Source organism: Macaca thibetana, chromosome 9, assembly GCF_024542745.1.
Source record: "Macaca thibetana thibetana isolate TM-01 chromosome 9, ASM2454274v1, whole genome shotgun sequence".
Taxonomy (NCBI): domain Eukaryota; kingdom Metazoa; phylum Chordata; class Mammalia; order Primates; family Cercopithecidae; genus Macaca; species Macaca thibetana.
Genome location: NC_065586.1, coordinates 127,256,048 through 127,269,669, shown reverse-complemented (window position 1 = coordinate 127,269,669; position 13,622 = coordinate 127,256,048). Strand labels below are relative to the sequence as shown.

The following is a 13,622-nucleotide window of genomic DNA, read 5'->3' as shown; positions in this document are numbered from 1 at the left end:
AAACTGCTGTGCTAGCAATGAGGGAGGCTCCCTGGGCGTGGGACCCTCCCGGCCAGGTGTGGGATATAATCTCCTGGTGTGCCTGTTTGCTTAAAGCACAGTATTGGGGTGGGAGTTACCCGATTTTCCAGGTGTTGTGTGTCTCAGTTCCCCTGCCTAGGAAACGGGATTCCCTTCCCCCTTGCGCTTCCCAGGTGAGGCGATGCCTCGCCCTGCTTCAGCTCTCGCTGATTGGGCTGCAGCAGCTGACCAGCACCGATCGTCCGGCACTCCGCAGTGAGATGAACCCAGTACCTCAGTTGAAAATGCAGAAATCACCGGTCTTCTGTGTCGCTCGCGCTGGGAGTTGGAGACTGGAGCTGTTCCTATTCGGCCATCTTCTCTACTATCTTTCATTGGCTCTTTCCTCATCTCTGGGGAAGGTCGATGGGTACACCATCAGCACAGGGGGGTGGTGGACGTGGGGTAAAAGAGCAGCCATGTTTACCAAAGCCAGCAGCTCTGAAAAACTCACTAACAGATGGGCATTTAGAAGGTCATTACAGTCCCACAGAGAAGGATGCATGAGGACATGCCACAGAATGCAGTGTAAAATTGGGAGATTAAATGTAAAAAAGAAGTCCAAATGCCCAATAGCAGCAGCAGAGCAAATTGCAGTCCATGGTTTGTAGAAATATTAGGCAGCCATTGATTTATTTTATTTTTATGTATTTATTTGCAGGCATTTAAATCATGCTTATTAAGGGCTTCTAAGCGTGTGGCGTTTGTTAAAATAGTAAGTAAAGCAAACAATCCTACATTTTCGGTGACAGGTCCATAATGAATGAATGAAGCTGAAATGCTGGGACCCCCCCGCTTTGGGTGCCCTGCAAGACCCGGGGAACTCTTGGTGCTGTGCTCCCGTGATTATGTATCTGTGTAAAATCTGCGGGATGGTCGATGGTCCCAGGAAGGCTGCTGTCTGTTCCCAGCGTGACCCTCTCTGTCGCTGTCCCTGCCCTGTGGGTGCTGGTGGAGTATTTGTAGGCATGGCAGGACCCAGCTGGGGGAAGGGAGGTGCTTCATTGAGTTTGAGTTTAGTGGGGTGTGTTTTGGGGGCTCACTTTCCAGGGAGGCAGAGCCAGCTATGCGGGTGGTGGGCCTGACTCTCGGGAAGTCTTTCACCTCTTGTGATGGTTCCAATGTGTCCCCTCCACATTTCACGTGTTGAAACTTAGTTGCCAATGTGATGGTGTCAAGAGGTGGGGCCTTTAACAAGTCATTAGACCGTGAGAGCTGCCCTCTGTGTCCAAGATGGCGCCGTGATTCCGTATCCACCCGAGGGGAGGGAGGCTGTGTCCTCAGAGCACTGGCAGGAGGGGGAAAGGAGATAACTGTGCGAGAAGCCTCTTTTGTAAGGGCCTCCGTCCCCTTTGCCAGGGAGGATCCCTTGTGATCTAATCAACTCCTAAAGGCCCCACCTCTTAATGCATTCGCATGACCATTTAGTTTTAACTTCTAAATTTTAGGGGGGACATACTCAATTGTAGTATTCTACTCTGACCCTCAAAACTTAAGTCCTTCCCACATGCAAAATGCATTAATTCCATCTCAGTAATTCCAAAGGTTTTAACTTGTTCTAGCATCAACTCAAAAGCACAGTCTTCTAAACATCATATGGGTGAGACCCCAAAATGTGATTTATTCCAAGGGAAATTTCCCTCCAGCTGTGAGCCTGCAAAATCAAGCAAGTCATCCACTTCCAAAATACAGTGGCGGAACACGCATTGGATAAACATCCCCCACCCCAAAAAGGAGAAATAGGCAAGAAGGAAAAAGTAGCAGATCCCAGGTAATGTCAATACCCAACAATGCAAATGGCATCACATTTTGAGGTTTGAGAATCACCCTCTTCGACTCCATGTTCCAGACACACTGAGCAGAGGTTGGGCCCTCAACGCTCCTTGGGGTGGAGTCGCCAGGAGCCCGCATCAGACAACAGAGATACCGTGCCTTGGCCTTGAATTTCCCATCCTCTATTCTTCATAAATTACCCAGTCTCAACTCAACTTTCTAGCAGCACAAACAAGACTAAGACAGAAATTGGTGCTGAGAAGTGGGCTGTTGCCATAAAAAATACCCAAAAATATGAATGCGGCTTTGGAACCAGGAATAGGGCAGAGGCTGGAATCATTTCAGAATGACTGCTGGGAAAAGCCTGCATTGCCATAGACAGAGCATTGAGGACGATCCTGGTGAGAGCTCAGAGGAGGGGAGAGCTGTCGGGAAAACCCTAGTCCTTCTTAGAGATCACTGAGGGGTCATGATCAGAATGCTGGTGGTGATATAGACGGGAAGGACCATTCTGAGAGGCTTCAGATGGAAAGGAGGAGTGTCAACCTAAAGCGAGAAGCTCAGGCACAGCATGTAATTTTATAGCCTTTACTAGAGCCAGGTTGAGGGCAGCCACCAGGACACACTTTTAAGTTACATGGGGGAGTGTTCCGAGTAGGTTTTTAAAGGCGAAAGAGAACAAGGGCTGGCTGCTACAAAGCTGTCGGGTGGGAATTCCCACTGTTTACAGGAGGGGCACTGGTCAGTGATCGGCTGTGCACCACTAAACCACAGGGTGTAGTGATGGTGCCTGGCGTGTGGCCCTTTATGGTTGCTTGTTGTCTACTGAGAGCCCACAGAGCAGGTGGCTTCAAGAAGTAATTATTTAGCGCAAGGGGTGTGACGTGACTGCTGTCATATTTTAATGCCCATTTAATGGGCCTGATACTTTAAAAGGGCTTGCATTCTTCAGACAGAAAGTTTATCTTCTTTTTCAGCAACGAAGTATTGGAAACTGAGGGAAGTTATCACACCCTTGTTATAACGTGGCCAAGAACTGGATGAGCTGTGTCTGTGTCCCAGGACTTGGTGGAGGCAGAACTTTGCGAGCAATGAGCTAGGACGTTGTCAGGAATCTCTAAGCAGCAAGGGGCCCAGGATGCTTGTTTTGAGCTCTTATAGTAAAATGTGAAAAGAGGGAAACAAATAAAGGATGGAATTTATAATCAAAAGAGAAGCAGAGCTTAAAGTTGGAACATCCTCTGCCTGGCCAGGTACAGAATGAGAAGAGGGGCTGGGGAGAGAGCACCAAGGGTAGCCAAGGTACCCTTTGATCAAAGGGTGAGTACAGATAGCCCATGGCCAGCTGCTGTTCACCAGACAACGAGAGCAGGAGTCTGAGGCATTTCAGAGAGCCTGGGGCTGCCAAGTCCTTCGCAGGCCCAGAGTGCCAGGCCCTTGAGGGTGGAAGGGCTTCAGGGAGGGGCCCAGGTTGCCCATGAGATCTTGGGGCTCACTGCCCAGGGCTGCCTCAAGTTTCCATTCCCTTCGTTCTGACCCAGCACTCATCAGCCAGCCCAGCTGTGGCTCACGTGGGCCAGGTGAGAGGCTGGACGTGCTGCCCCAGAAGGTCCAAGCAGTGACCTTGGTGGTGTCCACGTGGCGCTGTCCACCCTCTGCAGGTGCACACGGTGCGTGAGCTGAGCAGGCGCAAGCTTCTTCCACCCAGATTGCAAAAGATGCCTCAGAGAGGCGTAGGCCCAGGCAGAGCCCCACTGCAGGGGTGGTGTCCCTGCAGAGAGCCCTCGCTGGAGTAATGCCTAGTGGATACATGGGAGCAGGGCTCCCCACAAAGACCCCAGACCCTTAGAGCCACCAGCATGTAATGTCAGCCTGGGAGGGCCACAGGCCTGAGACTGCCACCTAGGAAAGCAGCTGTGGGGCCGCTCCAGCAATGCTGCAGGGGTGGGGGCAGCCGGGAGCCTGCCTCAGATGGTGGAACTGGAGGAGTCTTGTCCTAGCTTTCCAGCCTCCGGATGGTGAGGAGCACACGTCTGCTCTTTATAAATGACTCAGCCGGTGGTGTTTTGCTACAGCAGTGCGCAGTATGGGCAGAGGCACCTCTTTTCATAGAAGAAAGTCGTGGGCCAGAGGTTGTGTCTTGAGAGACACATCCCGTGAGGCCTGGCCCCCAGGAGCAGGTGGGCAATGGGTCACCAGGGGACCTGGTTTGAAGGGTGCAGAGCCAGAAGCCAGTCTGGGAAATTCTTCCCAAGTTGGATGTGTAATTTCTCAACAACTAGTCACTTCTGAGTTCTTTTCTATCAGAATATACTTGATGATGCCATGTACATAGTGATAAACACACCACACCTGTCTGTCATTTCCTGTGATAATCCCACAAAATAGAACGTACCAGGATGCCCGGACCCCTGGGCAGAGACACAGCAGCGCTGCACCCATGGACATGTTGGCACAGGTGAGAACATCCTCAGGTGCAGCAATTACGAAGAATTTTTGTAAAAAAACAGCAATTCTGAGCATTGATGCTACAGGAATATTTGAATTAAATATCTATTCTACTATACAAAATGGTGTTACAAAATTGTTTTGTATGCAGAGATGTTTGACAAGGACACAACCCCAAAAAGTATGAGCAAAAATAATTTAAAACGTAACAGGAATTTGGTCGAAATACTATACCAATTTCCTCGATTGTGTGATGTTTGCAATTGCTTAAACCCTTTTGAATTTGGGATGTGTTGTGATTTTTTGCTCATTCAAGGTAAAGATACACATTTGTATCTGATTTTGCTTTTGTGTATTATGCTAGTTTCCTAAAAGAGGGCTCCTCACCTCAGGTCAGCTCTGGCTGGTGTGCCCTGCTCTCTGCGTGCACGTGTTCAGTTTTGGGCCATCTCCCTGGGTAGACCTGCTGACTGCTAAAGACTGGGATGTGATGAAAAGCTCCCCGGGGTTTACTGCAGTTGCCTTCTGATACTCGATCATGACTAATTTCTTTCATTTTGTGTTTTGTACCTTTATGCACTTTGTGAAGTTTGAGTCAGGAAAAAAAATGGAGGAAAGAAGGAACTTATGTGGCCCTATTTAAGAAGAGAAAACTAAGCAGGGTCCCAGATGAAAGCTGCAGCAAAACTTCTGGTCCCTGGCGCTGACAGACCACACAGGGAGTGTCTTGTAGGGCAAGGGCGGGGTGAAGGGGGCGAAGGGGGTGGAGGGCGTGGCCTCCCCAGCCTCTTCCTGTCCTTCTGATTTCCCGGAGCCCACCCTTCCCTTGCAAAGGACCTGATCCCCGGGTCCCTTGTTCTGCCTCTATTTTAGGGGGCAGGTCAGGGGCCCTCCCTAAGTACCCCATTCTCTGATTCTCCTTCTTCTCTTAGTAGAGCTGAGATCAACAATGCAAACACAGTATCAACTAGTACTAACAGGTGAACGGCAGTTAGCCCATGATGACAGCAGAGGCGAATGCTTCTTTTTTGGTAGAATGTTTATTCATTGGAGGGAATTGCTTGGTGGTGGTGTTCCAGCCGGTCAGGCTAAGTCACGGGAGGCTGTTAAGGCAGCAGGAAAGCGGAGACTGGGCTGCAGCGCCAGGTGTGCCAAGGTGGCCTCCGGGCTCCAGGGCTCCTCCTGCCCTCACCTCTGCGTCTTTCCCCATGAAAGTCCAGGCCCTGATCACAGAGTTTTCAGGACAGTGGAGACTGAACATGCAGTGGTAGAGATGGGAAGAGACAGGAGCACCTGCACGTCGAGGCTGTCCTCGGAACATGCTCAGGCCTTGGCTGTGAGTGTCAGCACGGCTGTCGCAGCCCCGAGCCAGCATCCTTTGGCCTGGGGTGTCCAGGCCTCCTGCCTCCTCTTTCTCTTGGAAGGAACTGGCACGCCCACCTTCCCTGCAAATATGCAGGGTCACTGAGCGACGCAGCTGTGGGTGCGCCTGTGTCTCCGGTTCAAGCAGGGACGATGATCATTGAACTCTTTGATAAGAGGCGGCCGGAGGATATTTCACAGAGGGTACCACCCCCATAAGGTAAATCTCATCTCCAGTGGCAGAAGTCAGATCTCATCTGTGTGTGACAGGCGTCTGAACATTTTATCAAAGCCAAGATCCATTAATTTTTATTTCTTTTATTTTGTCCCCTGCGATGGGAGTACTGTGAATACTGAACCCTAAAGGAACTGATATTCAGTGGGGCTGATGGTAATGGGGGCACTCACTGCTGTTCAGGTGGCTGACTGGCCGGTGTGTCACTCACAGAGTCTGTGCGTGTCCACTCAGGGCCAGCCCCGCTGCCAGGCTCTGGGGACCAGCTTCCTGCATCCTGTGTTCTCCAGGGAGCTCCAGGCCAGTGGGGACATGGTGCAGGGGCTGTGTTTGCCTCACCTTGTGTGGATGCAGCCAGGAGAGCTGCGCCCTGCAGGCCAAGCATGGTCTCCACCCAGCAGTGCCTGGAAGGGCTTGCAGAAGACAAGATGCTTGAGCATGGCTGACCATGGCAGGGGCGTCTGCCAGAAGATAAAAGGGTGTGGGAAGGGTGGTGGGACACAGAAGGCCGAGGGAAGGACCACTTCAAGCAGCACATGTGCCAGGACCACAGCCCTGAGCGTGCAGGGAGCCTTGGCCTGGCAGAGAGGTCCTGTCGATCGGGCTGGAGAAAGAGGCCCCCAATCCTGCCTTGGTCCTTGGACCCCTCTCATAGAAAGCTCTTGGGGTACGGGGGAGGGGGATTGGGAAGAGCCTCAAGGGGAACATCTTCCCTGGAGATAAGCTGGCCTGCCATGGACAGCCGTCAGCCTGGAAAAGCCAAGATTTCCTCCTTTTTGGTTTCCATCCGGTGCCACAGTCGTGTTCCGGTTTTGCAGGGCGCTGAGCCTCTCAGATGGGCAAACCAAATAAGTGAGGCCTTTTCTGTCCCTGTGTGTTGTCTGGGCTGAGATGTGCATAGGTGCCAAAGGAAGACAGCCACACCCACTGGCCAGGTACGGGCAGATAAAAGCTGTGATTAGGCTTCACATACACGGTTTCAGGTTCCTGGATGTGCCTACTAAGATGATCTCATGTCATGCTCCATTTCTCATCAAAATATGAGAAATGAAAATATTCACCTGCTTCCCATTTCACATCTGTTCCTCGTGCTTGCAAGAACCAAGCATGCTCGGACCTGCAACAGCCTGGGTCTGGGGGAAAGGAAGGAGTCCATGGGCACTAAAAGGGTCTGGCCATAGTCAGTGACCTCAGCAAATGTTAGAGTGAAAGCTTCGACAGGCTGGATTTAGTGGCACATGTGTATCAGCAGCCAAATCTTACCAGCAGCATTTATTGCTCCTTGATCTTAAAATAGCATGTGTGTGTACACATGCAAAAACATATGATCAACAGGTAAATATGTGCATATGTGTCCAGGAATGGACTCAGATATCCATAGGCATGGAGTTTGTGATGAAGAAGACATTTCAAATCAACAGGCGAAATGGATTATTCGGGTGATGCTGTTGAGCAAACAGGGCAGCCGCCTGGTGGAGTACACAGCTGTATCCACACCTCACCCCTTTTCCTGGATAAACTCCATGTGCAAACAAGACCACCATGCAAAAAATGAAACCATAAAACTTCCAGAGAAAATCATGAGAGAATTAGTATGTAATTTTGGAGTGAGGAAATTTCTCAATACAACAGAAAAGCTGGAAGCTCCAACAGAAAATAATGGAAAATTTGACCACCTAATAATAAAAGTTTGAATCACATGGAAACTGTGATCACAAGCAAGGCAAAAGGAGAACAGCATGTCACAAACCTTATCTTAGACAAAAGGGCCCTCTAATTCTATAACCAAAACAAACCCACAGTCCAACAGGACCAGGCTCTGGGCATAAACAGGCAGCTTCCGGAAGAGGAATTCAGGTGCCTTTCTTAATCCCTGGAAAGGTGCTGAAGGCAACGGCGGGGACATCGTCTGTCTCCCTTCATCAGCGTGTGAGTTCCACGGGGCAGCAAATTACATCTGTTTGTTCCCTCACTCACTCCCCACCGCCAAGAACAGTGCCTGGCACATGGTAGCTTCTCAATGTTTGTTGAATGGAGGAACCAAAAGCAAAGTGAGCCTTTATGAAGACACGCATCCCCACTGCTTTGGCATGGGTCAAAGCTCCATGCCGTGTGGTGTGGCCAGAGTGCGGGAAGCCAGGCACGCCGCTGGGGGTTGGAGGTGTGGCTATTAATCAGCACAGTGCATGAGATGGCCAATGCGGCAACATTATCAGAATCTCAAAGGTGTGTATCCTAGATCCAGCCACTCCCCTTCTGGGGGTTTATCTTCATAATCCTCCTGGGGGCTCAGTGAGGGGTACACAGGGCTGTGCTTTGCAGCAAGACCCATATGCACATTTTTCATAAAATTAGAAAAAAAATTCTAAAATTCATGTGGAATCAAAGAGTAGACAAAGCAATCTGAAACAAAAGGAAAAAGCTAAAGGCATCACATTATCTGACTTCAAATTACATGACAAGGATATAGTAACCAAAACAGCATGGTACTGGTACAAAAATAGACCCGTAGATGGATGGAACAGAATATAGAACCCAGAAATAAGGTCAGATATTTACAGCCAACTGATCTCTGATGAAACTCACAAGACATTGAAGAAAGGACACCCTTTTCCATAAATGGTCCTGGGAACATTGGCTAGCCATGAAAGACAAATGAAACTGGACCCTTATCTCACAATATACAAAGTCAACTCAAGATGGATAAAATACTTAAATATAACACCTGAAACTATAAAAATACTATAAGAAAACTTGGGGAAAACTCTTCTGGACATTGGTCTGAGCAAATAATTTCTGACTTGCATAGGCAAGAAAAAAGTAGGCAAATTGAACTTAATTAAACTAAAAAGCTTCTGCACAACAAAAGAAATTGTCAATGTAGTGAACAGACAATCTGGAGAACAGGAGAAAGTATTTGTAAATGATTACTTTGGTAGGGGACTAATATTTAGGCTATACAAAGAACTCAAAAAACAACAGCAGCAACAAATTTTATTAAAAAGTGTGTAAATGCCATGAATAGATATTTTTCAAAAGGAGACATATAAAAAACCAACAGGCATATGAAAAATACTTAACATCACTTATAATCAGAGAAATTCAAATGTAGACCACAATGAGATATCATCTTACCCTAGTTAAAATAGCTGCTATCTTTTATTTGTTTATTTATTATTTTATTTCAATAGCTTCCGGAGTACAAGTGGCTTTTGTTACATGTATGAATTATATCTTGGTGAATTCGGAGGTTTTAGTACACCCATCACCCAAGTGGTTTATGTTGTACCTAATGTATAGTTTTTTTTGTCACTCAGCTCCTCACACTCCCCCTGTTTCTTAGTCTCCAATGTCTATTTTACCACTCTGTATGCTTTTGCATACTCATAGCTTAGTTCCCACTTACAAGTGAGAACATACAGTTTTTGGTTTTCCACTCCTGTGTTACTTCACTTAGAATAATGGACTCCAGCTTCATCCAAATTGCTGCAAAAGAAAACATTATGTCATTCCTTTTCATGGCTGAGTAGTATTCCATGATGTAGATATACCACATTTTCTTTATCTACTCATTAGTTGATGGGCATTTAGGTTGCAATTGTGAATTGTGCTGCTATAAACATATGTGTGCAGGTGTCATTTTCATATTATGACTTATTTTCCTTTGGGTAGACACCCAGTAGTGGGATTGCTGGATCGAATGGTAGATCTACTTTTAACTCTTTAAGGAATCTCCATACTGTTTCCATCAGGATTGTTCCAATTTCCCTTTGCACCAGCAGTGTACAAGGAGTCCCTTTTCCTCGCATCTATCGTTTTCTGACTTTTTAATAATGGCCGTTCTTGCAGGAGTAAGATGGTATCTCATTGTGGTGTTAATTTGCAGTTGTCTGGTGATTAATGATGTTAAGCATTTTTTCCTGTTTGTTGTCCATTTGTGTATCTTCTTTTGAGAAATGTCTGTTCACGTTTTTTGCCCACCTTTTAATGGAATTGTTTGTTTGTTTTTCTTGGTGGTTTGAGTTCCTCGTAGATTCTGAATACTAGTCCTTTGTTGGATACATAGTTTGCAAATATTTTCTCCCATTCTGTGGGTTGTCTTTTTACTCTGCTGATTATTTCTTTTGCAATGCAGAAGCTTTTTAGTTTAATAAGGTTGCATTTATTTATTTTTGGTTTTGTTGCATTTGCTTTTAGGGTCTTAGTCAGGAATTGTTTGCCTAAGTCAATGTCTAGAAAAGTTTTTCCAATGTTGTCTTCTAGAAGTTTTATAGTTTCAGGTCTTATATTTAAGTCTGTGATCCATCTTGAGTTGATTTTTGTATGTGGTGAGAAATGGGATCCAGTTTCATTCTTCTACATGTGGCTTGCCACTCTTCCCAGCACCATTGATTCAACAGGGTGTCCATTCTGCAATTTATGTTTTTGTGTGCTTTGTTGAAGATCACTTGTCTGTATGTATTTGGCTTTATTTCTGAGTTGTCTATTCTGTTCCATTGGTCTGTGTGCCTCCTTTTAGCAGTACCATGCTGTTTTGATATCTATAGCTTTGTATTACAGTATAATTTGCGGTCCAGTAATGTGATGCCTCCAGATTTGTTTTGCTTAGGATTGCTTTGGGTATTTGGGCTCTGTTTTGGTTCCATACGAATTTTAGAATTGTTTTTTTCTAATTCTGTGACAAATGATGTTGGTATTTTGATGGTAATTTCATTGAATCTATAGTTTGCTTTGGCAGTATGGTCATTTTCATAATATTGATCCTTTCAATCCATGACCATGGGATGTGTTTTCATTAGTTTGAGTCATCTATGATTTCTTTCAGCAGTGTTTTGTAGTTCTCCTTGTAGAGATTTTTCACCACCTTGATGAAGTATATTCCTAGGGGGTTTTGTTTGGTTGGTTTTGTAGCTGTTGCGAAAAAGACTGAGTTTTTATTTTATTCTCAGCATGGTCTTTGTCAGTGTCTAGCAGTGCTACTGATTTGTGTACACTGATGTAACCTGAGACTTTACTGAATTCGTTTATCAAATCTAAGGGTCTTTTGGAGGAGTCTTTAGAATTTTCTAGGTATATGATCATATCATTTGCAAACAGCAATAGTTTAACTTCCTCTTTTCCAATTTGGATGCCCTTTATTTCTTTCTTGGATTTAATTGCTCTGGTTAGTACTTCCAGAACTATATTGAATAAGAGTGGCAAAACTAGACATCCTTGTCTTGTTCTTGTTCTTAGGGAGAATGCTTTCAGCCTTTCCCCATTCAGTATGATATTGGCTGTGGGTCTGTCACATATGGCTTTTATTATTTTGAAGTAGGTCCCTTCTATGCCTAGTTTGTTGAGAGTTTTTATCATAAAGGTGTGCTGGATTTTGTTGAATGCTTTTTCTGCATCTATTGAAATGACTTGTATGCGTTAAACTAACCCTGCATCCCTGAGATGAAACCCACTTGATCATGAGGAATTATATTTTTGATGTGCTGTTGGATTGGTTAGCTAGTGTTTTGTTAAGGATTTTTGCATCTATGTTCATCAGAGAAATTGGTCTATAGTTTTCTTTTTTGTTGTGTTCTTTCCTTTTTTGGTAAAAGGGTCATACTAGTTTCGTAGAATGATTTAGGGAGGCCTCTTTGTTTCTTAATCTTTTGGAACAGTTTCAGTAGGGTTGGTACCAATTCTTCTTTGAATGTCTAGTAGAATGCAGCTGTGAATCCATCTGGTCCTGGGCTTTCTTTGTGTGGCGATTTTAAAATTACTGATTCTATCTGACTGCTTGTTTTTTGGTGTGCTCAAGGTTTCTATTTCCTCCTGATTTATTCTAAGAGGGTTGTATGTTTCCAGAAATTTGTTCGTTCTCTGTAGGTTTTCTAGTTGGTGCATATAGAGATGTTTATAGGGGTCTCCAATGATCTTTTTTATTTCTGTGGTATCAGCTGTAATATCTCCAGTTTCATTTTTAATTAAATTTATTTGGATCTTCTCTCTTCTTTTCTTGGTTAATCGAGCTAATGATCTATCAATTTCGTTTATTTTTTCAAATAACCAGCTTTTGTTTCATTGATCTTTTGTATTTTTTTGTTTGAATTTAATGTAGTTCTGCTCTGATCTTTGTTATTCCTTTTCTTTTTCTAGCTTTAGATTTAGTTTGTTCTTGTTTCAGAGTGGCTATTATTAAAAAGACAAACAATGGCAGATGTTGGTGAGGATGCAGAAAAAAAAGGAACTCTTGTACGCTGTTGGTGGGAATGTAAATGAATACAACTTCTATGGAAATCAGCATGGAGATTTCTCAAAGAACTAAAAAGAGAACTACCGTGCCATCCAGCACTCCCTCTACTGGACATTTACTCAAAGCAAATGAAATCAAAAGACCAAAAAGATACCTGTACTCCTATGTGTATCACAGCACTACTCACAATAGCAAAGATATAGAATCAACCTAAGTGTCCATCAGTGGAAGATAGGATAATGGAAATGTGAGATATACATATATATATATATATATAAAAAATAGAACACTATTCAGCCATACAAAATAATAAAATCATGACTTTCAAAGTAACATTGATGGAACTGGACGTCATCAACTTAAGTAAAATGAGCCAGACACTGTGAGTCAAATACCACATGTTCTCACTCAGAGTGGAAGCTAAAAGATGTGTGCACACAGACATAGAGAATGGATGGTGGACAGTGGGGACTTGGAGGTGAGGCAGTGGGAGGTGGGATGGATAGTGGGAAGTTATGTAATGGGCTCACTGTGTGTTATTTGGGTGACGGATACACTAACAGCCGTGACTTGACTATTAGCCTATCTATGCATGTCATAAAATTGCACTTGTGCCCTATAAATTTATAAAATTAGAAAAGGAAAAAGAAATAATAAATGGCAAATCTAAGCAGACTTTCTTTTACAAAAATTTGTAACTTCTAGGAAAACCTACATGTCTGTTCTGATGGGGTGGGTTTAATTAATGCTAATCTATCCCCACGGTCAATATTGTGAGCCATTAAAAATTAGGATGCTGCTTTATTTGCCTGTATCTCAACGATGTATTACTAGATTTTTTTAAAGGCGCAAAGAAAGTATATACCATGGTTCATTTGTGTACAGAAAAAGAGATAGAAAGGATATATACTCATGTTTGTCTGAAAATGCATAAAATAACTAAGGAAACTCGCATAAGAAAGTGGTGACATTTATTACTTTCCGTGACAGTTGTGTGGCCAGATTTAGGAGCGGAGGCAGACATTTCACATTATATCCATCTGTACCTTTTGAAATTTGAATCATGTGAATATAGTGAATATATGGTCTATTCAAAATTAAATTGGTTTTAAAAGAAAAGTGCAAAGTCATGTCCCACGTATAGATAACAATTTACACGTGCAAAAAAATTCCCAAGTCAATATTACTGAAGAATTTGTGCGAAACATCTTTAACTTTTCCATAATAATTATCCTGAATTAAAGCTAATTGTGTGCCCATTATTGAATGTAGGAGTAATGGAAATGTATACATTAGGATTTCTTTCTGCTATACTAATGAGAGACCAGAGGCTGCCGAAAATAAAACTGTTTTTGTAAATATTGGCCTTCCGTTTTAGAAGTTCATTTCTCTCAGACTGCAGTCTACACAGTTCCATGTGAATGGAGTAATTGTGTGGGCAAGAGATGAATCTTTCATCCGCCTATAAAAACTCGGAAGCCCGTTTCCTAGGTGTTCGCATGGAAACGAGCAGCG

At 44.4% G+C, this 13,622-nt stretch overlaps 1 protein-coding gene across 1 annotated transcript in view; it reads left to right on the top strand.

Moving 5' to 3' along the window:
• The window catches only part of TCERG1L (transcription elongation regulator 1 like), a 233,186-nt gene that overhangs the window by 123,620 nt on the left and 95,944 nt on the right, over window positions 1–13,622 (top strand). The gene's annotated exons all lie outside the window — the stretch shown is intronic.